At 44.3% G+C, this 27,623-nt stretch overlaps 1 long non-coding RNA gene across 1 annotated transcript; it reads right to left on the reverse strand.

Moving 5' to 3' along the window:
- Positions 1-14,797: 14,797 nt before the first annotated feature.
- LOC125555376 lies at positions 14,798-20,862 on the reverse strand. Its single transcript, XR_007304681.1, has 2 exons — positions 20,569-20,862; positions 14,798-18,320 (listed from the first exon to the last, which is right to left on the reverse strand). It is a non-coding gene; the product is annotated as an uncharacterized LOC125555376 (long non-coding RNA).
- Positions 20,863-27,623: the final 6,761 nt, after the last annotated feature.

A 27,623-nucleotide genomic window follows, 5' to 3' on the forward strand; every position in this document is an offset into this window, starting at 1 on the left:
TTCCGTATATAAGGATGTGAAACTCCATCTCTACTAGTGGGGCGGGACTAACAATTGCACCTCCACCTCTTGCCATACATGAACTTTTGAGATTTATTTGGAACTATATATTGGGCCAAGCCCAAGTATTTTTAACAGTTAACTCATGCTCACTTACTCGCGCTATGTTTCACGAGCGAGTGAAGCCTTCGATCCATGCTAAGTTTACATCTTACTTTTGCCACGCATTAAACAATAACATACACATTAATGGAACAACAACTTATCTATTTATTCGGATTGTGCGCCGGTTAAAGATCATATCTTCGTTAGCTCTCCTGCTTCTTAGCCAAGTGGCTTTACAACGAGTAGCAAGGCAATCTTAGCTATCAACACGAAAACTTCACTCATTTGGTTATACCTCCAAATTAAGGGACTAAGAAAGTCTGGAATAGAAGAACCACATATTCCGAAATGCAGTTGCAAAAAGAGTGGAAACATAACAAAGTAAAATAAACCTAACAATCATCTAAAAGGATCATTTACACTTTTTGTCTTATTTTTTCCTCATTTGAAAGGGACATCACATTGTTTTTATGTAAGTGCTTTACGGAAGAATATAAGAAGACATGAATCAGTTTCATTCTAATATCTTTTAAGTTTGCAAATCCCGTACCATTCATAGGAGACATACACATGGATATGCTCTTACTGGATTTTCCACATGGCAAGTTGAAATAATTTTTGTTGTATCAAAAGTATTGTGATAATATTTAAGATCAAACTTGATGAATGATTTCGGATTAAGTAGTTAACAAGACAATACAAATAGATCTCATTGTTGCATGCCTAAGGCTCAAACCCAATAATACACATGCACCCATAGTGAAAAATAACCAGGTAATTCATGTGCAAAATCATTCAAAAACATTGGCTGCATGTTCTCCATTTATAATTCACAACCAAGAGTCAAGTCATGGTCGTATGTAAGTTTCATAGCTTCATATATATTGAGCCTTATCTGGAAAAATAGTTGGAAATTAATAAGTGAAATTAAATTGATGGTCATGGTTGGCTGTCAATTAGTGTCAGTGTTGGCAGACAATTATACAACTAACCATCGAGAAACGAAATTGCTACTTAAATTCATTGCTGGTTAGAATAATAGATCCATTATAGAGTTTACAGAAGCTTTTAGAGATGAAGACTCATCTTAGTATAGTCGTAGGTCCGGCCGGTGACAGTGTTGGGGACTTGGTGACGATCTGGCAAACCACGCCATGCCTGGTAAACACTGCAACATATCAATTTCCTATGTGTGAACTAATTATCCATAACTACCTTAATTAAAGTAGTAGTGACTTAGCTCAAAAACTAAAAAACATTATCCATACCCCACAATAGTTCCATCTACAAATAAACAACCAAACATCCATTGACAACCACAGTGCTAACAAGTATCAAAATGCGCACACCTCATAGCAGATCATATTTATGCTATAAATATATATGATTGAGTGGAATAGTTAAGAGCTCGTGAAAAAGGAATACTGAACATTCCAGTTTTGTATTTGATGAGCAATATGGAATGTGATGAGCAATAACAACAGCATACCTAGAGCTCTCGTTCTTTCTCAGTTTTACATATTGCCCAGACCTATCCAGTATATATGTATTGTACTGCCACCATCAGTTATATATTGGTTACTTCCTAAAAAAATATGTGTTAGTGTTGGTTCACAAATAACCTGTATAGCAAGCTATTTTCATGCATCCAGTATTAGTATTGGTTACCTCTGGCATTGGGAAATCATGTAAAATATGGAATTGAGATCATTCATCGAACTTGTGTGATCTCTCATATATTACAACTGCACAAAGTATTTGTAGACTGTACATTACTACAAAAATACGAAATTAAGTAATATTACAAAAATAGCTAAGCAGGAAAAAGATTAGTGTGCATGTCGTGAATTCGTTTTTGTGGTAGTTAAACTTGGCATGCAAGCAATTAAAAGTTATTTATTTAAATAATACAAAATTTTAAATATTTAGTAAGTTCTGATTTTGGACATATCTTCTAATTTATTCCCAGGTAACCTTTAGTTTGAAAAAGGAAATAGAACTGCACCTTACAGGTATATATGGTAGATAGTTTTTAAGCCATGTTATGCTATCCAGTTATCCTTCGCATGGCCTAACCTTATATGTTAACCTCCTCTGCCATTCCTCGTCCCCCTCCTTGATTTCCCTTCGGCCATCACAACAGCCAGACCTGGAGGAAAATTTCACAAGGAGAACCTTGTGTAAGCAAGCAACATCAAGGAGGTGAGTTCCTCTAGGTATGAACGATTCAGGATCATTAGCTTATCTTAAGGTATAAAAGTTGTTATATTAGGATAATGTTTGGTTGAGGTATAGTATCGAAAGTATGTTTTATCATTCATTATCTGTATGTTCACCTACAACATTATGCATGCAAATCTGAACACATGATTTTTTGAAGCACATTTTATGGCAATACAAGCATGCATGCTATTATGAACATGGCAGATAACAAACAAATAAACAAACACATTTCAAATCCTGGATACCAGTAAATTTCATTAGTTCCTTTTCTTTGTTCAGTTTGTGGACTTAAAATTTTTTGACCAAACAAAAATACGAGAAACTGTGATATGTCTGGAAGTATAATGGAAGAAAGGTGTCTTGTAAATATGGCAGCAAATTATCATATTGATCATGTACATCAATAAATAAATGCATGCCAACCAGCTTAGCCTATAACTAAATGCATATCAATCGTGTACACCAAATAAGAACACTTATCTTCTTTCTGGTGTTGCTGAGTATTTGCATTTAGTGAGCATCACTGGTAGGCCTCAAGTGTCCCATAGATGTCCAGCATCAGTAGATAAAAACATGCTTAGTCAGATAGATGCTCAAAAAACTGCCCTTCGTGCTGAAAAGGCGGCAATATGCTCCATGAGTTAGTGTCGCAATGGCAATAAATAAAAGCTACGGTCAATCCCTAAAAAGGTGTTCCTTTATGTTCCTAAGCAAGTCCTCTGCATTGGGCAACTATATGCCGCATTATCAAAAGTCACAGATATAGAAGTATTAAAGGTGTTGATCAATGACACGGAGTGCCCAAGCAAAGATAATGCAATGAATATATTATACACATAGATTTTTAATTCTTTTTGTTAGAAGACAACATTCCATATTCTAGATAAGAAACCATATATGTAACTAATTCACAGACTTTGCTGTTTTGTGTGCACCATATAACCTTGTGTATGTTGACCGTATAGCATTGTGTATGTTCACCATATAAGACGCAAGAAGCCGACAAGAAAACTAGCCACACCTAAATAACTGAGGTACAAAACTTAAACTGCAGCTAGCCGCATGCATGTTTCACACTAAACTGATGCTTTTGCTACATAGCTCATTAAAAGTGCATGTAAACCACCTTGTTGCTATGTCAGTCAATACTTAGATGTAAGGGTCTATTGCTAGGTTCAGTTAGACTTAATGCAATTGTATCTTAATTTGATTTCAAGCTTGGAGCTATTTTTGTTAGCAAACCTCCAAATTCTGCATAATAAAGAGTCTGATCAATTAACTAAACTGTCCTAAATACTTAGCAAAGTGGGCCAGTTCGCATCTGTAGGATCATAAATTATAAAAATAGTAAGAAAATAGGATAAAATACTAAAAAAATTTAAAAAATACATGTCCCCAAGACAAGAAAATGGAAGGTATTACGTAGGTACACTGCATGACCGAGATTGTATCTACCAGGGGAGTATTTGTAGTAGCTTGGGCAATCGTCAGAAGAGTTGACCATGCGCAAGCAATCTGAAAACACTTAGCTCGATCGATCTGTTGTCTCAAATCCATCTCTCTTCCCCTAAAGCTAACGTAGTAGCAGTACACGCTCGAGTAGCTAGCCCTAAATTACAGCAAACCGCGGACCTCCGGCCATTAGAGGGGACGGGGGAGGGGGGAGGGTCCGTTTGTCTCACCTTGCCGCGGAAGTGGGTGTGGGGGAGAGGGCGGGGGTTTGGTTGCGGAAGACGGCGGAGTGGTAGACGATGTAGACCACATGCTGCACCACCGTGACTGCACCTCGTGGTGGTGCTTCTTGCCGGCGATGAAGACGACAGGCTGCACCACCGTGGCCCGTGCGTATGCCGTCGGGGAGCCGCCTCAAAACAGAAGGCGAGGAGGAGATCAGGCAAGGGAATCCACAAATGGAAGAAGTAGAGGAGGAAAGGGTTCGGACCAGCGTACCGTAGTTTCTGCCATTGCAGATCGAAGCACCAGCAACGAATCTTGAAATCTCCCCGCGCGTCGGCCCACCTCCTCGCTTCGGATCGACCTTGAAATCGCAGGAAACCAGCAATGTCGCGGATCTGGACCGACCACAACCGGATCCAGCAGCCGCGCATGCGCGATGAAGCTCGTTGCGTGCGTCCCCTCCGCCGCACACGGCTCGCCGAAGGCGCATCTGTCGCTGGGTGGAGTCTTGGTGGTTGCGGGAAAGGCGACGTGCGCGGTGATGCGTCGGGGGGAGGTGAGAGGGCGATAGGTGGCGACTGAGTGGAGAGGAGAGGTGAGTGGAGAAGGTAGGAGAGGGCCAGATGCAGCGTTCGCCGGGTGGAGCCGCGCGGGAGCCAACCCGTGGACGCACGCGGCGACGAGGCGGCGGATGGGAAGTGGGGCGAGGGGGGAGTGAGTGGAGGGGAGAGGAGCGAGTGATTGGATAAGGGAGGCGGCGGGGTAGGTGGAGAGGCGGGGAGGTGGGCCGACGCGCGGGGAGGTGGAAAAGCCGGGCGCGCCAGGGAAGGTGGGTCGTCGCTAGGAGGGGGGCTGGGCCATGTAAAGGTTTCGTCCCGAATGGGCCGGCTTTTTTTTCTTTTTTATTTATTTTTCTTTCTTTTCTGATTCATCACTTTATTTCTCTTTTGAAAATCTAACCGAAAAATACTTTGAATTTCAATATAACTTATTGAAAACACGAATATTTTTTAAAATAGTGAGCAAATATTAAAATAGCAAACAATTTGTTCAAACACGATCATGTTTTAAATTTTGAGAATAAACTTTAAAACAAATAATAATTTTGACAAATTTAGTCAAATTTGGCACATCGAACAGTTTTTGAATCTTTGCAGTTTATTGGAAAATGATAACCATTTAAAAAGAACCCGAACAAATTTGGAAGCCTGAACAGTTCTTTACAAGCACAAACATTTTTTGAATATTGAGAACAAACTTTGAAAATCATAACCTTTTTAAAAAATCCAGAATATTTTCATAAACGTGAACAATTTTTGAAAATATGAACATTGTATTAATTTTGATAACTAATTTCAATAAACAATATTTTTTTTTGAAAATCCAGTATAGTTTTTGAAAAGTCAGAACATTTATTGGTAAATCCAAAAAAATTTATAAAAAGCAAACACATTTTTCGAATCTGAGGAACAAATTCTGAAAATACCTAACTTATTTTAAAAATATATACCAGTTTTCTTTAAAAAGCAATAACACTTTCATAATTTGAATAAAATATTATGAAATATGCAAACATATTCTGGAAATCAAGAACATTTATGTAAAAAGCAAAAAGCTTTTTCAAATGTCATTAGAGGTTTTTTAAAACTTCTGAACATTTTTATAGAAACATGGGGCATGACATTTATTTAAATAACATATATTTCTAATAATATCAAATAGGTTATCTTTTTTGCATACAAATAAGTTGTTTTACAATCATTTTTATATTTATTATATATTACATATAATAATATGATGAAGTAGGGAATATCATTTATATTTCATCATGGTATACTTGTTATTAATGTTGGGATGATTTTTGTTGTAATTATTTTTGTACCTCACAAAATGATATTAAACAAAAACAATGTAATTGTGGATTTGTAATTAAACAAAATTGTATATATATAAACATGGTTCAAAAAAATAAATATTTTTATGCTTGTTACATATATTAAGGGTATCACAACAAAATCATATAAAAAACAAATAAACTTTGTTAATTTTGGGTTGTTTGTTTTAGTTTTTGTTTGTCAATTTTCCATAGCCCATCATTTTATTTAAAATAGTTTAAGCAATTTCAAACGCCTACTAACTTAAATGAACATTATAGTTTGTTGTTTTCCCCGAATTGTTCTATTTGTGAAATGATTTAAGCAGCATATTTTTATAATATAACCAAATGCTTTTCTTATTATCAGATAAAACAGTTGTTTTAGTTTTAGTTTCAGTTATATTATATATTATATATAGTTTTATAATGCCGTGAAAAATATTAAATATATTTCATCATAGATATAAATTGATGGGTTACGACATACGCACTGATGCAACGATGACAGATCGCACTGAAACACCGCGAGAAGAGGTGCCTAAAGCTAACCTTACTTTGTATCTATATTATATGTGATAAAATGAATTATCTATTTATATTTTTGTTTCTTTCCAGAATATAGTATACATGGATATGGACTCTGGAGATGCACGGAAAGAATCCATTGAGGGTTCAGATGCAATGTCGCTGCAAGGGGCCAGAAATTCACAACATAATCATGTTAAAGAAGTTATATCTCATAATAAACCAAAAAAGGATGCTAATTTACATGTTATCCCACAAGGTATTTTTTAATATTATTATCAACAATTTTTTGTGATATTGCCTTTTGTATTCAACTAATTTGGCTTTTATTTTACTAAGCTGGCTCACTTTTTTATGAATTTCATAGACTATGTTTGTACCCCTAGAAGATATTACAGTCATCGAATCAATCAAGTCTGCCCCTAAGAATACCCAGTTTGTGGACATTGGAGATGCCTTGTTAGCAACTGACAATTTGGAATGCCTTATTAAAAATGACATGTTCTTACATGACGGTGTAAGACCAATTGCACAAACTTTGTAATTAGTTGATTATATATAAATATCATAATTTATATATATAATCTAATGGTTGTTTGCAGGTGGTAAATGCTTACATATATTGCATGCTTGCTCACGAGCATTTACAAGACAGGGCGGGTGAAAAGGTACACATTATTAGCACGTTTGTATCGGGCCAGATAAAAGAAGACGGGGAAAGAAACATAGACCCATCAAAATATCGTCGCATTGTGCATCATGTTAATACTTATCTACAACAAGATATGGTTAGTTTTGTCTCGTAATCCATGCATATAATTATGAATTGTTTTTATTTAGTTCATATGCTTAATGATTTATTAATAACTATATCTAATTGTGACTGTGACTTGTATCTTATTTACACCAGTTATTCATTCCAATTAACATGTCGGGCTACCATTGGTATCTAGCAGTTGCCAACGCCAAAAAACGAGAGATCCAAGTATTGGACTCACTTGGTGAGAATGTCAAACGCAATGACCTTGCTACTACAGTAACTATCTATTTATTTTCTCATCTTAACATTTATTTTGTTTGACTTCATCCCTACCATCTCTCATATATATATACATATATATATATATGCATATATATATATATATATATAAGTTACTAGGGCTCGAGAAATGGCTGAAACTTGCAGAGCATAGTCCGGAGTTTATCAGAGGTCATAAGTGGCCTGATCTCAATGTTACAAAATGGACGGTTGTAGAGAAAATTCATGAGGCAATACAAACCGATGGGTAAGCACTTGTGATAATGGTTTGTTTTTAGATTCATTTGTGTGGCACTCTAAAGCATTATTTTATCATATTATAGCGCATCATGTGGATTGTTTATGCTAAACTATATGGAATACTGGTCATCACATGGACTGTCAGACCAGTTCACGCAGGTATTTCAGTTTTATACATTATCTCAAAAAAAATTATCAAAATATTTTCTAAATTGTTTTCATATTTTATTTGTAGGAGGATATGAAACATTTTTGGCAAAAATTATCAATTATTTTGCTCGATTCAGAGCTTAATAAGCTAAGAGGATGTCCCATGTACCATCAACCTGTCAACGAAGAAACTTTAGCTAATTCTGATGTTGAGATCCTGGATAATCCTTCTGACGTGGTCGAAGACAAACGTCCTGCCCCAATCACTACCATTCCCACGGACCAACGTGAAATACTTGCCGGCCTCTGCAACTACATCATGTCGATCAATGATGCTGGGTGTTTGGAGTAAGTATCATGTATCAATATTTAATGTGCGGATGTATATTATTGTTCTTCTTACCATCCAAATTACAGGAAGGTATGGGTCCGGAGCTCCACACCCGATCCAATGAGTTTAACTCTTAAGAAACTTCAGTGCATACTTAACATGGAGCAGCCCATGGATAATGATTGCTTCAACACCGCCGTGCTTATGCTGGCATGTGACGAGGGAGTATTGTTCACAGACCCTTCTATACACTACATGGATCTACGATTTTGTGTAAGTTACCGTAACTCTTCATTCTAGGTGCCATTAGTATCAAAATGTTGAAACAATATGTCTTCTTTTACTTAGTCCATGCTGCTAGAGTCAACACGAGGTCAAAAGTTTTGTGAGAAGGAAACTATCCAGACATTGGCAACATTATTTGATAGCTGGCCTGGGATGGAGACCGACATCTCATCTTGCAATAAGGTAAATAAAATATTATGTCCATTTTTATCATGCTTTGTTTTTGTTTCTAATAGCTCCACTTGTAGATTTATCTTCCCTATGCATCTATCGGCCGATACATATTGTACGTCATCGACAAAGAGGCACGTCGTCTATATATTATGGATCCTATTCAATCATCACAATCGTCAGAGGATAAAAACTTGAGGCATTCACTGAAATTAAAAAGTTTTTCAAGGGATTTCAAAGAAGCACTCGAAATAAAGCTGCCTGGGTGGAATTCCGATATATCTAAATGGCATCGTTTATTTCCGGCCGGTGTTCCAACGAGTATAGACGGGTAATGAATTCATAACAAGATTATTTACTTTTGTTATCATTATATTATTTATATTATTAATTTCATGTTTTTCAGGAATGTGTCTGACTATTTTGTTTTTCATTTTATGCTCTGGTGGAACGGTAAAGAATTGGTCAAGCCGGTTTGCGTGGTGAGTATTGTGGGTTACATGTTTTAAGACTTTCGGCGTGAAATTTTCATACTAACTAAATTTATTTTTTCTGCAGGATGGGTATGAATTGAGGAAGCATTTTTTATTATACTTGCTAAATCATCGTGGGAATGAAGCTAGAGGAAACTTTCCTGATATTGTGAAAGAATTTCTTAAGCGCATCATCTAGATATTAATATTTTTGTAATAGATGTTAAGTTGTAACATCACTTAGTTTGTTACATTGCAATAATGGACTTCAGTTTGTGTTACATGTTAAAAATGTGATAATGTAAAACAATGTGTAACTCTGGTAAAATATATCAAGAGCCCGTGGCAATGCATGGGCATTCTACTAGTATTCTTAACAGTTAACTCATGCTCACTTACTCGCGCTGTGTTTCACGAGCGAATGAAGCCTTCGATCCATGCTAAGTTTACATCTTACTTTTGCCACGCATTAAACAATAACATACACATTAATGGAAAACAAGTTATCTATTTATTCGGATTGTGCGCCGGTTAAAGATCATATCTTCGTTAGCTCTCCTGCTTCTTAGCCAAGTGGCTTTACAACGAGTAGCAAGGCAATCTTAGCTATCAACACTAGATTGCATTTGACTCTTCCTCACCCACACACCACCGCTATAGTTACTCACACCATGCTGCTCTCGTTTTCCACATCTCCAAGATAGCATGCATTTTTTGCTAGCTGCTCCATGGGGTTAATTATGAGTTATGAACAAATAACGGATGCATTATGTTAATGTGGTAGTGATTGATACGGTTGATTCCAATAGTGGGCTAGTTGCCAATCAGATGATGATTAGCCCTCACATGTCCTACCCATGCAGCTTTAGAAGGACCAAAATGGCAACCCTAACCTTCACCGCCGATTTCCATCTACCTCTGCCTCCTCATGCATCATTGTGGAAGTTCACATTTTTGCCCTCGTTTTCGAAACCCCGACGATTGTGTGCGGTGTCGCATGGGAGAGCTAACCTCTAGACCATGCCTCTTGCGAACCTGCACCAAGTTGAGGGCGCTAAGTCATTTGGGGAGCACGCTTGGCATGCTCACGAGCTTGCACCATTAAGATTAGAGTTGCCTTGGGTGTAACTCTATGACACCCTAGTGCAACCATGAGAAAAATATCAAGCATCATACGTAATCAACATCTGAAGAAGAGCCGGCAAGGGAGGATCAAAAGTATCAGCTTGTTGTCCATTTCCAATACACTCTCATAGTGATGCTTGATCTTGACACGCTGAAGGTCTTGTTGCTGTCCTCGGACCGGTTGATCTCCATTGCCTCCGTGTGATTGCCCGCATCCAATTGGCTACTTCCTCGATGATGATAGCTTCTGATGACCATGGATCACCGTAGTACCTTTCTGGAAGTAGCATCTATATATATTTGTCAAACTTGAGGAGCTACGGTTAGTCATTCCCTTCTACCACAACTAGACTTGTCGTGATTTTACACCTAAACCGGAGTTTGGAAATTATTCTATTTGGTGCTACCTTCTATTAGGACACATAAACGGTATGTAAACTAAAGTACGATACAAAGAGTCAAAGAATAATTAAAGCAATTAAAATTAATCTAGTCAATGCTCAAGTAATAAGGGCTTATAGACATGAGGTTAGTAGCTATCATCGATTTTCAATGAGATAGCAAATAGGGCAATGCCTAGACAAGGCACGCCATGATGTCTCGTGCACATGTGAATCTTAGAAGGAGGCACAAAAGTAAATTATGTGTACTGGTTTGACATCACACAGAGATCGCCATGTATTGACTAATCTACTATTGTCTCTTAAAAATGACATATTTGGTCGTTAAATTGGTATTCCTACGAAATAGTAATAACTGAAGATATTTCCAATGGAAGTTGTATTTTCAGAAAGAATATGATAGTCAACAAGAAATATGTGACCAATTAGCGCAATTTCTTGCCGCCTTGGTTTGATTTTTTTTCTTTTTGAAGATTGTGCGGGTAGATCCTTCCGCATTTTCACCTACCAAGGCAACTTGTTGGGCCATTTTGCAGCCATGGCGCAAAATCAACAATATGACTTCAGGTAGCACCCATTCTGTAGCAAATTGTCGTGCCACATTTTGGAGAGTTTTATCAACCTAGTCGCGACCACCTAGCAGCTACAGTGCCAGCCGACTAGATCAAAGGGTTTCACATATTCATGCTAGCCGAACTGGCGCATTGCACTGCTCCCGTGATCTTCATGTGGTGATGTAGCTGCAGGTATGTTCTTCTGCACGCGCATTCTTTAGGGAGCTCGTTGTGGCCGCCCAATGGACGATGCCAGCCACCGAGACAGCCCTACTCCATCTTCATTCTGTGGTGAAACGACATGCCTTGTCCTGAAAACAAAACAGAATTTACCGAACTCGTCGCGACCGCCTAGCTACTGCGTTGCCAGCCAACGAGATCGGAGGGGTTTCACAGATTCATGCTAGCCGCACTGGCGCATTGCACTGCTACCGTGATCTTCATATGATGATGTAGGTGAGGCGTCAGTAGACCATCGACAGCTTCCTTTTCACCGTGAATAGTGCATCGCTGGGTGGTATGCCAGGACACCATCGACCTTATGGAAGATCAAGGGGACGATATTGCCCCCAAGCTTCATTGTTGTTGGAGACGAGGTACCGGAGTGACATCGGCACCACCCTTATAAGCTTAGGTGCTTCCTTCATATGCCCATTGTTTATGTTGGTGTAGATGATTGGTTGCCGGGATGCCGTCGGGATATCATCGACATCCACAGGCGTACGGGGTTGCCCCCGATGCCTATGTTGTTGGTTGGTGTACAGACTCGACGTTGGGTTGCCTTAAGCAATGCCGAGAAGTATCTGTTCATTGGCTGCAAAAGACGTTGGGGAAGCGCAACAACTCGAAACACCCAAAGAAACAAAGTGAACCAAGAGAAAGGAAAAGGAAGGTTTGGTTGGGTTTTAAAATGTTAGCTTTCCCGTTATACACCAGCTATAGGTGTGACATCCGAGAAGGCTACCGAAGGACTTGTCATCGGGAATCGTCGAAGTACCATGACGATTAAAATTCAACAACTGCATAACCCTCGGTGTACGTGTATGAAGACGCCGTGTTTCGGGATGCTTCCGAGAGGCAACAGAAATTCATGTTCTAGCCCATCATCGTGCGGAGGGGCCCACAGCGCTCGCCATGCCCCCTGTACATGCCTCATGAACCCAGAGACTTGGGTATGGTAGGTTCAGGGTAGATGGTTTTGGGAGAACAACTTGGTGATTTTTCTTCATGCCTTATTGAGGGGTGGTGAACATCTACCTTCCGCCTTCTTTTCAGTGTGTCTCTTACTGTTTGGGACAACTTGACTGGTTCTTGGACTCTTGTGATTTTTTTATTGCTTCTTGGAGATTCTGGATTCTTTTTTTTGCGGATTGATTGATTGGCCACGGACTTCATGAACTTGCTTGAACTTTTTTCTTGGATTCTACTTGCACTTCTTGAGGATTCTTCTTCCATGACTTCTCGAAGACCCACCTTGAGAACTTGGAAGGCACCTGTTCACCTCTGTGGACTAAGAAAACCCTCTGGCATTTTATCTGGAGCTTTTTGGTGGCGTATCCCAGGGTTGTCATGTGGCAAGGCACCGAACCAACTTGCATTGGTCCAGGTAGCCATGATGAATCTTTTCCAATAGTCTCCCCTGAGATGCGAGCCTCTGCGAACATGAAGCATGACAGGAAACATGAAGGGCGCGGGTCTTGGCGCTCAGAAGTGCCTAAGTAATCGTCTTCGCTACCTCCGAAAGCATACGCCTGATACGTGTCGTGCATTGTGGGTGTAGGAGCCGCTCCACCTGCAACTTGACACATTGTGCCACCTTCCGACAAGTCCTAGGGTAGCCAAAACTTCAATCAACAACATGATGTGGTAGGAGAAAGCCATTTTTTTGTTGGACTAAGTCCACTAAAATTGGGAAGACCAAGAAAAAATATCCACAACATGCAATGAAGAGTGCATCATGGATCCGATAGTCCACTGAAAAGGGTCTCCCCAAGGAAAAAAGGCAACGAAAAAGGCAACATTTTGAGAAAAATATTTTTTAGGAACCTTCCATTAATTGGGGGCATAGGCCGGGCTCCCTGGGAATCAACCAGTTCATATGCACGCCCGTCGTAGACTTGCTCGATGACGTATGGTATTTCCCACTTTGGCTCGAACTTCCCCTTCGTCTTATGCGTGATGATGATGGGTCGACGGAGCACAAGGACCAACTCGCCCTTCCGAAATACCCGTTGCTTGACGATCTTGCCGTAGGCTCTCACCATGTTCTAGTGGTAGAGCTCCAGGTTTTGCAGGGCATGAAGTTGCTCCTCTTCGAGGCCGTCAAGCTCCTGGAAACGAAGTTGTACCTGTTCATATTAGGTGAGTCCTTCCTGGAGAGCCACTCGTAAAGAGGGTAGTTGGACTTCCAGTGGCAGGATGGCTTCACTCCCGTAAATGAGAGAGAATTGGCTAGTCTGTGTCGGGATACAGACTATAATGCGGTACGCCCATAAGGACTCAAAGAGGCGATCGTGCCAGTCTCTCTTGTGCCTTGTCACCGTCTTCTTGAGTATCTTGCTGAGCATCTTGTTAAAGGCTTCGATCGCCCCGTTGGCTTGAGGGTAGTAGCCGGTGGAGTAGTTCCACTTGATCTTGTACTTCTCCATGAACCCGTACATCTTGTTGGATTCGAAGGCCTTGGCATTGTCGGAGGTGATGCGGTATATGATATTTCGCTCTATGAAGTTGATGACGTCGTCGCTCTTCACCTCTCGTAGTGGAACGGCTTCCACCCATTTGGAGAAGTAGCCCGTCGCGGCGTGGATGAAATGATGCCCCCGGGATGATGGAGGGTCGATGAGGCCGATGACGTCGATTCCCCAGGCATGAAATGGCCAAGAGGGAACAGTAGGGTGAAGCGGGACTGGCGGCAGATGTTTGAAGTCGCCATGTACTTGACAGTTGTGGCATGACCAGGCCACCAGCAGGCAGTTCGCCATGACGTCGGGCTAGTAGTATCCTGCAAGACGTATGCTATGATACATCTTAGCTCCTCCTTGGTTCCCGCCGCAAACTCCATGGTGCATCTCCTGGAGGATCTTCTTGGCTTCACCTCAATTGACGCACCAAAGAAGGTCCTCTTGTCCATGAGATCGCCCGTATAGGACACCTGCTTCATAAACATAAAAGGGGAGTCATCGTTGTAGTTGGCATCTCATGACGGGGTCGTCGGGAAGTCTTCCATGCTTGTAGTAGTCAAGGAAGGGTTGGAGCCGCTTGTCTTCCTCCACGGCGTTTGTCATGATGGTGTTGACTTCGTACCCCACCGGGATAAGCTCCAAAACAGTTGGGAGGAGCCACCTTTCTTCAACATTTACCTGCATGGTTTTATTATCTGGGAGCACCAATGCTGCCGCTAGTTTTGCCAAGGCATCAGCAGGTGCATTTTTGCTTCGCGGGACATGGAGAACTTCAACATGTTGAAATGTTTCCATGAGGTTTCGGGCTGCAGTGTAGTACGACACCAGTTCAGCCTTGCGAACTTCGTAGATGTCGTTGACTCGACGAACAATGAGCTGGGAGTCACCAAAGGCCCGTAAAGAACAGACATCCAAGGAGAGCTCCATGAGAAGGCCGAAGATGAGTGCCTGATACTCCGCTTCATTATTTGAGCATTCTTCTTTGAGGAGGGAAAATGAGTGATACATCACCCCTCCTTGCAGCATCTTGAACACCGAACATGCGCCTGCCCTTCACCTTCGGGCTCCGTCAGCGTCGGCGTCCGTGCGGGAGGCGCCGTCAAAGTAGAGCTCCCATGGTGCATCGAGGTCGACGGTGAAGACCTTCTCGTCAGGAAGGTTGGTGATGATGTGGTGGCATAGAAGGGTGGAGCGGTACGTCCGTCGATCCGGCGATACTTAGCTGTATCCCTCCGGCTTGTCGATGTCCATGATGAAGATGTCTGGCCTCATCAGCTCAGACAGATGGGTGGCCTTCTCCTCGTCGGTGCCCGGCCTGGTGGTGTCCACCTCGTCGGTGTCGGACTGTGTGTGTCTTGCCTTCGCCTCGTCAGTGCCCGGCAAGATACGGGTAGCTTCATCGGAAGAGAGACATGTCGGTGAACTGGCTTCGCCTCGTCGGAGCTTGGACGATGTTGGGGAAAGGTGTTGATGTAGAAGTCGGAGTAGACTTGAGTGTCGCCGTGTGGCAGCGTTGCTTGAAGATGACGACAATATGAGCATGTCGATGTAGACCTAGGGACGTCGCAGTTACGGGGACGACCTCCGCTTGGTGTAGACGGTTGGCGTTGAATAATGGCAGCTTGCTGGTGTAGTCGGCGTCCTCGCGAGATGAAGAGTTGATGAAGATGGAGACCGATGCACCGTGTCGATGTAGTCGAATGGCGGCATGTCGGTGTAGTCGGCATCCACGCCGGGTGTAAAGCCGATGAAGATGGTGACAACATGTTGATGTAGCGGTCCTCCTCATCGAGCCAGGGGTTGATGTCGATGGCCCTGGTGTAGTTGTGAGTGCTGAACATGGAAGTTGTAGAGGATGGCTCGAGCGCCGCGGTTGCTGAGTGGTGTGACATGTTGATGTCACCCACTCAATGATGTCCATGGAGACACATCTGGTTCTGGCTTTGCGGGCACGCGTCCCAGAATGATGGTGATGATGCTTAATGTTGCTAAATCATCCAGTACCTAAAAATACATATGCCTGTACTATGCAAAATATTGTATAAATCAATGTTTAATTACCTTGGTTTGACTTGAACGACATGTTGGATTAATTGATGCCATATGCGTGAGTATGTAGACATCTCTTGGCTGGTTGAAGACGTCTACATGTGGATGCCGACAGTTCCTACCTCGGCATAACCTTCGTTGGCGCGCGTGGTCGCTGCCTCAGGGCGCATGCGTGTAACGGTTGTCGTTTGCCATCGTTAGGGAGACAACGTGGATTGAAACGGAGTGCATCTCATGCTAGGAGATGGTTGATGAAGACATGAAGAAGACAAAAGGGCAAGCCGTAGTCCACGGCAAGGCCGGATCACTAGCTGGCAGCCCCATCGCGTAATCTTCATATTTGGTGAGGTAGTGTGAGGGCAGAGTTAGCAGCCGGCCATACGCAAGCAAGCTCCGATCGTTCCCGCCACCGTCTCTGTGGAGGTTCCATTGCCCACTTGTCAGATGCACTGTTGAGGTAGATGGTGAGGACACTGGGCTGCATGCCGGCGACCCCTGTGACAACGCCATTGTTGGCCCAAACTACGTACAGAGTAGCTGGCTACTCAGGATCGGACGAAGTCGAGGATGAGATGAACTACATAGGGCAGCGACTGTGTGGTACTAGCCTACTACTACTTGCACTCAAGTATACTACCGAAGCAACAAGCAGAATGGCAAAGCACACTTGCAAGTGCTGCTTACACACACACACACACGCATATGTAGTAGTACTACACTTGAGGCTTGGCTGGATAGAAATGAAACGGCCTTGCTTACAACGATGGGCATCGGCCCTAGATATAGTGTAATGAACCGACTATACTACGCATAGGCTGACGACAAACAAGTGAACTACGTCACTGCTGACCTCTTACTACTTAGCTACTAAGGCACGCCTGCTGCTCTTGCTAGTAAAAAAGATTTTACTTGCTGCCGTGCTGACATGCAGCCATGCATGCATCTAAGACGTAAATGCTGCTGCTGCCGTTGCGTGCACCGGAAGACCAAGGTTGACCCAACAGCCATGGAGGTGTACATGGCGCAGGGGTTGTATGCCGGCATGTTGGATATGGCACCTGGCTGCGGGCCAGCAGCTTCGATGTTGTCGTGGCGGTGTAGATGGCACCGGGCCGCACGCCGGCTATACCTTCCACGTCACCGCCGAGGTGGAGTTGGCGCCAAGCTAGTCACCGACAGCCTCACTGCCGTCGACATCGTGGCGCCTGGCACGTCCATGGAGTTGCAGTCGTCGGGGCGTCTTGTGTCGGTGTAGATGGGAGAATGCACATCCGGGTATTTCAGGATGCAATTGTTGGTGCAGATTGAAGGGAGCTTTGCCGGTTCATTCTCCGGTGCGCGTCCTTCGTTGCCATGCAGGGTGCCGTGACCGCCGGCGGGTCACCCGCGACGGTGTGTCCCGGCTACGCCTGTACCCACGACAGGGTTCTCCTTGGCACGGTGCCCGCGGCCACCATCGGCGCGTGTACTCACCGCCTCCTAGTTGTGTGTGTGCATCTCCCAGTAGAGTGCTCTGGGTAGTCGCTCCTCGGCACCACTGATGCGGGTGCATCTCATCTCCTCACTGGAATGAGAGATGAAAAGAGAGAAGTAATAGTGTGATGATTGCCAATGATAAAGAAGGATGCGTGTGGCAGCCATATGAAAGGTTTCGTTGGGCTCGCTGACGAGCGTCCGTCGTCGTCTCGGATGCCGGCGTGTCATCCGTGGCCGTCCCGGCTACCGAGCATGTTGCCCTCCTTGGCAAGGTGTGCACGGTCATCATTGGCGCGTATAGTCGTGACTGCTGTTGGTGCATATAGTTGCGGCCTCTTCGCTCCTTCTGCGTGTTAGACCTTAAAGCAAAGACGAACATAGCTAGATGATGGAAGCATTCAGATGCATCGCATCCACTGGGGCATGTGTTGCCACTGCAGGTCCGCCCATCGAGCCTGGCGTACAGATCGAGCCAGAGGACATGGCCCCTCATCACCGTGCTCCTTTGCTTCTGGACTCACGGGGTTGGCCGTCGCCACTGCGACAGGCACGTCCTCCGTCGCCTTCAGACATGGCTAGAGGCATGTGTGTTGCCCGGCGAGCTGGCCACCGTCGTGGGCGCGTCCTCTCCATCTCCTTGATGTTGCAACACATGTTGCCTCTCTTCGCCAGGGCGCGCACTATGTGTTATCGCTGCCCCTGAAATAAGAGATAAAAAGGGAGAACAGACAGTGGGATTGATTATGAGGAAGATGGATGCTTATGTTGATGCAGCGCGTGGGCTCTGCCGGACTTGACGGCGGACATCCGTCATCGTTGCAGAAGCCGTCGCCTGATCCGCAGTTGGCCCGGCTACGGGTTGGACAAGCACACGGTCCTCCTCGGTTTCCTTGACGCTGCCACCCTGCGGGCGCGTCTCCTCCTTTTTGGGTCTCCTCGCTGAAACGAGAGATGAAAAGAGAGATTAAACATAGAGAAGATTGATTATGATGAAAATGAATGCCCGTGTAGTGTGTGGCGAGAAGGCTTCGCCGGGCTCGCCGGCGGACGTCCGTCGTCATCGCGGACGCTGGCGCATCGTCTGCAGCCTACAAGTGCACCGAGGCGCGGCACATGGTCTGTCGACGGGGTGCCCACGGCCTCCGTCGACACGTGTAGTCGCTGCCTCTGTGCGAGCGCTTCCCTCTGAATGCTTTCCCTTTTTCGCGGACCAACAAAGAATGCTTGGCACACATCTACAAGTTACCAAGCCTCTTAATTGTTGATGGCAACTTATCCTTTTTAGCGAGGAACTTGGGTATAGAGTGTGCCCCTGCTCATAGATTTGCCTTATGTAAAGACGTCACCTTCTTGCTCTTTGAGCAATGAATGCCCCCAGACAATAGCAACATCTTATGAACACGAATTTGACCTCCAATTCCAGACGATGACGAGGCAAATTAAAATTGCACCCAACGATTGGCACCCTCTCATATTCCTGAAGAAGACTCGAAGACGAATTTCACGACCATTGTTGCGCAGCAAAGATGGGAGAAGAACCATGTCCCACCGGGCGTGCCAATTTGTTTGACACGAGAAAAATATCTAGGACTCCGCAAAAAGGGAAGGGGAGCGTATTTCTCTCTTGCGCCAGGACAGGGAAAAATAAATATTTGGGCGTGCCAGTGTACCGTAGTACACAATGAAAAAGAGGTACGGGAAAGGTGTGCTCTGTGGCCTACTAGCACGGCCAGCCTGATTGTGGCGATTGCGATCACCTGGTTCCCGGGGCCTCGGAAGGCTCCTGGTTAATTACTCCCATGGGTTGCTCCACGGGATACCTCCGATTAAGCCGTGTGGCCGTCTTCGCCGTCTTCGCTTCGCGTTCTCCATGCATGATGTTGATGATGTGTGTGGGCGGCGGCAGAGCCCGTGTCCTCGTCGATACACGTGCCTGCCCTCGCCGCCGTGCCTCGTCGGTCTTGGCGGCGTTGGAGTAGTTAGTGTTGGGGTAGTATGGGTCGCGCTCGGCTTAGACTTCTCGACGACCGGTTACTTCATCGGGGTGTTCAAGGGGTTACACCTTGCGGGAGTAATGGTTTGGAGAGACCGGTGTCTGTGTAAAAACTGACACGCTCTCACATTGGCATGGTCGAGGTGGTTGGCGCCTCGTCTCGGCTAGACGCCAAGTATTTGGCGGTCTGCCAAGGTAAAGGTGCCGCCTCCCGGGGCCGTGGAAGGTGGCGTTGTAGAGGCCGCATCGCCTTGGGCTGGTGCTACACGGAAGAGTGACCTGTACGCCAGCGACGCCACGGTCCTGTACACCAAGTACCTGTTTGCCATGGTGGGCGTGCATCGTTGCAAACTCTTTTTCGGACAAAGATCTATACGCCACGAAGGGAGAAGTGAGTCTCGGGCTACGTCGTCAGTGAACTCCAATTCCGCCACACCGTCTCCTCCAAGAACGTGGTGCAAAACTTGTACGCCTGTAATCTGTTCGTCGTTGACCTATCTGTCGGGGACATGCGCCTCATGAAGGAGGAGCCAGTCGTGGGCCGCGTCATTGCAGACACATGTTCCGTCGATAATCCGTACACCATGAAGAGAAAGGCGAGTCTCGGGCTGTGTCTTCTTCTCCGGGAAGCAAAACGCTAGATCTGTTCACCGCGATCGGGACGCCATCAACCTGTACACCGGAGACCTGTACGCCGCGACCTGTCCGCTACGATGGGTGTGCCTCTCGGAGGAGGGAACGGTTTTGGGCTGCATCGTCGTGAGCTCCGGTTCAGTCTCGCCGTCTCATACGCGAAGCAAGACACCAAACCTGTGCACCGCGATCGGAACGCCGTGGACCTGTGCACTGGTGACATGTTCATTGTGACCTGTGCATCGTGACCTGTTCGCCAGGGACATGTAGACTGCCATGATAGAGCACCGGGGCTAGCGGTTGGGTTGTGTCGTTGGCGAGCTCCGGCAGCTCCTGAGTCATCTCCAGACAAGAACATGACACCTAAAAATGAAAGGCTTGGCGTAGACAAACTTCGACGGTGTCGGTGCAGTTTTCCGTTCCGGTGTAGTCATCTCCGGCGGCGGCGACGGGATCACACGGGTGTTGTCTCCGGTGACCGGCACAAACTCTCCGCTACGCGCATGCATGCTGGATGTGAAGGAGAATGAAGGAAATAGATGTATTAGATCAAAATCTCACCCTTTGGAAACGTGAGCTTGGTGTCCATGTCGCTGGCATCGGTGTTCTTGCCCGGCTGCGTTCGTCCGTCTATGCGATCTGGACGTCTCCCGTTTGCGTGGCTGCCTGCATTGTACCTGAATCTTGGGTGCGTGGATAGATGATGGATGAGATGTGATGGCTGGATGCTAGAGGTGTGCGGGTGAGTACTGGGCGCGTAGATGGATGGATGTGTGTGTTGGTGGATGGATGGATCTCCTGATGGATGTGTGCGTTGGCGAATGGCGGCGGCCTTGCGGCGTCTCTCTCCCCGTGCGTCCGTCCCCCTGGGTGCGAGGCTTCGTTCCGTGTATTTATAGGCATCGAGAGATCGGAAGGATGCGAAGCCTCGGTTGTTCGGCCGCTCCGATTTTGTTGGAAGAGATAGAGATGTCTGCGTGTAAAGGCAACAACATTGATGTTTATCTGTTAGGCTTGTCTAGCGTACGTGGTGAAGCCCCACTTTGGCCAAATTTGATGCTTGCACGCACTAAAAAAATGTGCATGCAATCTTGCCACGCTCGCACATTATTCATGTCTCCATATATATCTTCCAGCATGTGTCCACCGCGTCCCTGGATCGATCAATCATCGCCCATCACGCATGGGCCATGCAAATGCAGTACGTACACACATAGAAAAGTTGGGCTAGCTAATTATATGTTTAATCAATTAACTGGCCATTAGCTCATTAGTACTCGTTTTCTTTTTAATCACATAAAGTGATGTCGATGAACATGGGCACTCCTTGCTCCATAATAAATTGATGGGTTTGTTCTCAACTTATTAGATATTGGTGCAAATTATCATTGACCAACTCTTTTTTTCCTTTTACTTTCATACTATTTGTTGTACAAAATCTTATCGAACACCCGCTTCTGACCGCCTTGGCCACCCAAAACTGCCGACCACCCTCCTGCGCTTTTTTCATCCCATGTGTCGCGCCACATTCATGTCAGCCCAAAGCATGTACCGGCCAACATTGATGCCACGATTTGACCGAATAGGATGACGGCGCTGACGGACGTGACCTCTCGGGCTTCGCCGATTCAAAGTGAACGTCGCTTCCCGAGGAACCAACTCTAGCGGCTGTGCCGCATTGAAGCGGGCTGACCGCCCCTTCACCTGGGCCTCGTCGCGGTTATTTAAGCCGTGCGCCGGCGATGCACAAAGCCACACTCCCCTTCTCCGAGCATTGGCCCCCTCCCCTCCCCCGTCTCCTTGCCCGAGCCCCTCCTCTGCGACGCCAGGTCAGGCGATACCGAAGTCATGGTGCTCCGCCCTGGCAGGCAGAGTAGGAGGAAGCTCTCCCACCGACGGTTCTTAGCGCCGCCGCCCACGCTCTCGGTCCTGTCGGCGTCCACGGTGACCGGCTCCTCTGCAAAGGAGGAGACCATCAACTCCTCCGGTGACGTGAAGGACTAGGCACCGCCGCAGCAGTCCCCGACTTCTCAAGGAGGCCGCTCTGACGGAGGCCGCTCTGACGGACGATGAAGGCTTTCAAGAATTCTAACATGTTTGACGGTAATCATGGACCTGGCTGTTGGAGAACGTAGTAATTTCAAAAAAATTCCTAAGCACACGCAAGATCATGGTGATGCATAGCAACGAGAGGGGAGAGTGTTGTCTACGTACCCTCGTAGACCTAAAGCAGAAGCGTTAGCACAACGCGGTTGATGTAGTCATACGTCTTCACGGCCCGACCGATCAAGCACCGAAACTACGGCACCTCCGAGTTCTAGCACACGTTCAGCTCGATGACGATCCCCGGACTCCGATCCAGCAGAATGTCGGGGAAGAGTTCCGTCTGCATGACGGCGTGGTGACGATCTTAATGTTCTACCGTCACAGCGCTTCGCCTAAGCACCGCCACAATATTATCGAGGATTATGGTGGAAGGGGGCACCGCACACGGCTAAGAGATCAATGATCAATTGTTGTGTCTTTGGGGTGCCCCCTGCACCCGTATATAAAGGAGCAAGGGAGGAGGAGGCCGGCCCTAGGAGGGGGCGCGCCAAGTGTGGAGTCCTACTAGGACTCCCTAGTCCTAGTAGGATTCCACCTCCCATATGGAATAGGAAAAGAGGAAGGGAAAAGGAGAAGGAAGGAAGGGGGCGCCCCCCTTCCCTAGTCCAATTCGGACCAGACCAAGGGGAGGGGTGCGGCCACCCTTGAGGCCCTTTTCCTTCTTGCCCGTATGGCCCAATAAGGCCCAATACGTATTCCCGTAACTCTTCGGTACTCCGAAAAATACCCGAATCACTCGGAACCTTTCCGATGTCCGAATATAGTCATCCAATATATCGATCTTTACGTCTCGACCATTTCGAGACTCCTCGTCATGTCCCCGATCTCATCCGGGACTCTGAACTCCTTCGGTACATCAAAACTCATAAACTCATAATATAACTGTCATCGAAACCTTAAGCGTGCGGACCCTACGGGTTCGAGAACAATGTAGACATGACCGAGACACGTCTCCGGTCGATAACCAATTGCGGAACCTAGATGCTCATATTGGCTCCCACATATTCTACGAAGATCTTTATCGGTCAGACCGCATAACAACATACGTTGTTCCCTTTGTCATCGGTATGTTACTTGCCCGAGATTCGATCGTCGGTATCTCAATACCTAGTTCAATCTCGTTACCGGCAAGTCTCTTTACTCGTTCCGTAATACATCATCCTGCAACTAACTCATTAGTTGCAATGCTTGCAAGGCTTAAGTGATGTGCATTACCGAGAGGGCCCAGAGATACCTCTCCGACAATCGGAGTGACAAATCCTAATCTCGAAATACGCCAACCCAACAAGTACCTTCGGAGACACCTGTAGAGCACCTTTATAATCACCCAGTTACGTTGTGACGTTTGGTGGCACACAAAGTGTTCCTCCAGTAAACGGGAGTTGCATAATCTCATAGTCATAGGAACATGTATAAGTTATGAAGAAAAAAATAGCAACAAACTAAACGATCAAGTGCTATGCTAACGGAATGGGTCAAGTCAATCACATCATTCTCCTAATGATGTGATCCCGTTAATCAAATGACAACTCATGTCTATGGTTAGGAAACATAACCATCTTTGATAAACGAGCTAGTCAAGTAGAGGCATACTAGTGACACTTTGTTTGTTTATGTATTCACACATGTATTATGTTTCTGGTTAATACAATTCTAGCATGAATAATAAACATTTATCATGATATAAGGAAATAAATAATAACTTTATTATTGCCTCTAGGGCATATTTCCTTCAGTCTCCCACTTGCACTAGAGTCAATAATCTAGTTCACATTGCCATGTGATTTAATACCAATAGTTCACATCACCATGTGATTAACACCCATAGTTCACATCGACATGTGACCAACACCCAAAAGGTTTACTAGAGTCAATAATCTAGTTCACATCGCTATGTGATTAACACCCAAAGAGTACTAAGGTGTGATCATGTTTTGCTTGTGAGAGAAGTTTAGTCAACGGGTCTGCCACATTCAGATCCGTAAGTATTTTGCAAATTTCTATTGTCAACAATGCTCTGCACGGAGCTACTCTAGCTAATTGCTCCCACTTTCAATATGTATCCAGATTTCGATTTAGAGTCATCTGGATCAGTGTCAAAATTTGCATCGACGTAACCCTTTACGACGAACCTTTTTGTCACCTCCATAATCGAGAAACATATCCTTATTCCACTAAGGATAATTTTGACCGCTGTCTAGTGATCTACTCCTAGATCACTATTTTACTCCCTTGCCAAAAACAGTGTAGGGTATACAATAGATTTGGTACACAGCATGGCATACTTTATAGAATATATGGCCAAGGCATAGGGAATGACTTTCATTCTCTTTCTATCTTCTGCCGTTGTCGGGCTTTGAGTCTTACTCAATTTCACACCTTGTAACACAGGCAAGAACTCTTTCTTTGACTGTTCCACTTTGAACTACTTCAAAAACTTGTCAAGGTATGTACTCATTGAAAACTTATCAAGCGTCTTGATCTATCTCTATAGATCTTGATGCTCAATATGTAAACAGCTTCACCGAGGTCTTTCTTTGAAAAACTCCTTTCAAACACTCCTTTATGCTTTGCAGAATAATTCTACATTATTTCCGATCAACAATATGTCATACACATATACTTATCAGAAATGATGTAGTGCTCCCACTCACTTTCTTGTAAATACAGGCTTCACCGCAAGTCTGTATAAAACTATATGCTTTGATCAACTTATCAAAGCTTTTATTCCAACTCCGGGAGGCTTGCACCAGTCCATAAATGGGTCGCTGGAGCTTGCACACTTTGTTAGCTCCCTTTGGATCGACAAAACCTTCCGGTTGCATCATATACAACTCTTCTTTAATAAATCCATTAAGGAATGTAGTTTTGTTTTATCCATTTGCCAGATTTCATAAAATGTGGCAATTGCTAACATGATTCGGACAGACTTAAGCATAGATATGAGTGAGAAACTCTCATCGCAGTCAACACCTTGAACTTATCGAAAACCTTTTTGCGACAATTCTAGCTTTGTAGATAGTAACACTACTATCAGCGTCCGTCTTCCTCTTGAAGATCCATTTAATCTCAATGGCTCGCCGATCAATGGGCAAGTCAATCAAATTCCATACTTTATTCTCATACATGGATCTCATCTCAGATTTCATGGCCTCAAGCTATTTCGCAGAATCTGGGCTCATCATCGCTTCCTCATAGTTCATAGGCTCGTCATGGTCAAGTAACATGACCTCCAGCACAGGATTACCGTACTACTCTGGTGCGGATCTCACTCTGGTTTACCTACGAGGTTCGGTAGTAACTTGATCTGAAGTTACATGATCATCATCATTAGCTTCCTCACTAATTGGTGTAGTAGTCACAGGAACAGATTTCTGTGATGAACTACTTTCCAATAAGGGAGCAGGTACAGTTACCTCATCAAGTTCTACTTTCCTCCCACTCACTTCTTTCGAGAGAAACTCCTTCTCTAGAAAGGATCCATTCTCAACAACGAATATCTTGCCTTCGGATCTGTGATAGAAGGTGTACCCAACATTTTCTTTTGGGTATCCTATGAAGACGCACTTCTCCGATTTGGTTTTTAGCTTATCAGGTTGAAACTTTTTCACATAAGCATTGCAACCTCAAACTTTAAGAAACGACAGCTTACGTTTCTTGCTAAACCATAGTTCATACGGTGTCGTCTCAACGGATTTAGATGGTGCCCTATTTAATGTGAATGTAGTTGTCTCTAATGCATAACCCCAAAATGATAGTGGTAAATTGGTAAGAGACATCATAGATCGCACCATATCTAATAAAGTACGGTTACGACGTTCGGACACACCATTACACTGTGGTGTTCCTGGTGGCGTGAGTAGTGAAACTATTTCACATTGTTTTAATTGAAGGCCAAACTCATAACTCAAATATTTTACTTCTGCGATCATATCATAGAAACTTTTATTTTTGTTACGATGATTTTCCACTTCACTCTAAAGTTCTTTGAACTTTTCAAATGTTTCAGACTTGTGTTTCATCAAGTAGATATACTCATATCTGCTCAAATCATCTGTGAAGATCAGAAAATAATGATACCTGCCGCGAGCCTCAATATTCATCGGACCACATACATCAGTATGTATGATTTCCAACAAATATGTTGCTTGCTCCATAGTTCCGGAGAACGGAGTCTTAGTCATCTTGCCCATGAGGCACGGTTCGCAAGCATCAACTGATTCATAATCAAGTGATTCCAAAAGCCCATCAGCATGGATTTTCTTCATGTGCTTTACACCAATATGACCTAAACAGCAGTGCCACAAATAAGTTGCACTATCATTATTAACTTTGCATCTTTTGGCTTCAATATTATGAATATGTGTATCACTACGATCGAGATCCAATGAACCATTTTCATTGGGTGTGTAACCATATAAGGTTTTATTCATGTAAACAGAACAACAATTATTCTCTAACTTAAATGAATAACCGTATTGCAATAAACATGATCAAATCATATTCATGCTCAACGCAAACACCAAATAACACTTATTTAGGTTCAACACTAATCCCGAAAGTATAGGGAGTGTGCGATGATGATCATATCAATCTTGGAACCACTTCCAGCACACATCGTCACTTCACCCTTAACTAGTCTCTGTTTATTTTGCAACTCCCATTTCGAGTTACTACTCTTAGCAACTGAACCAGTATCAAATACCGAGGGGTTGCTATAAACACTAGTAAAGTACACATCAATAACATATATATCAAATATAGCATTGTTCACTTTGCCATCCTTCTTATCCGCCAAATACTTGGGACAGTTCTGCTTCCAGTGACCAGTCCCTTTGTAGTAGAAGCACTTAGTCTCAGGCTTAGGTCCAGACTTGGGCTTCTTCACTTGAGCAGCAACTTGCTTGCCGTTCTTCTTGAAGTTTCCTTTCTTTCCCTTTCCCTTTTCTTGAAACTAGTGGTCTTTTTAATCATCAACACTTGATGCTCTTTCTTGATTTCTACCTTCATCGCTTTCATCATCATGAAAAGCTCGGGAATCATTTACGTCATCCCTTGCATACTATAGTTCATCACGAAGTTCTACTAACTTGGTGATGGTGACTAGAGAATTCTATCAATCACTATTTTATCTGGAAGATTAACTCCCACTTGATTCAAGCGATTGTAGTACCCAGACAATCTGAGCACATGCTCACTGCTTGAGCTATTCTCCTCCATCTTTTAGCTATAGAACTTGTTGGAGACTTCATATCTCTGAACTCGGGTATTTGCTTGAAATATTAACTTCAACTCCTGGAACATCTCATATGGTCCATGACGTTCAAAATGTCTTTGAAATCCCGATTCTAAGCTGTTAAGCATGGTGCACTAAACTATCAAGTAGTAATCATATTGAGCTAGCCAAACGTTCATGATGTCTGTATCTGCTCCTGCAATAGGCCTGTCACCTAGCGGTGCATCAAGGACATAATTCTTCTGTGCAGCAATGAGGATAATCCTCAGATCAC

Source organism: Triticum urartu, chromosome 5 (assembly GCF_003073215.2).
Source record: "Triticum urartu cultivar G1812 chromosome 5, Tu2.1, whole genome shotgun sequence".
Lineage (NCBI taxonomy): Eukaryota > Viridiplantae > Streptophyta > Magnoliopsida > Poales > Poaceae > Triticum > Triticum urartu.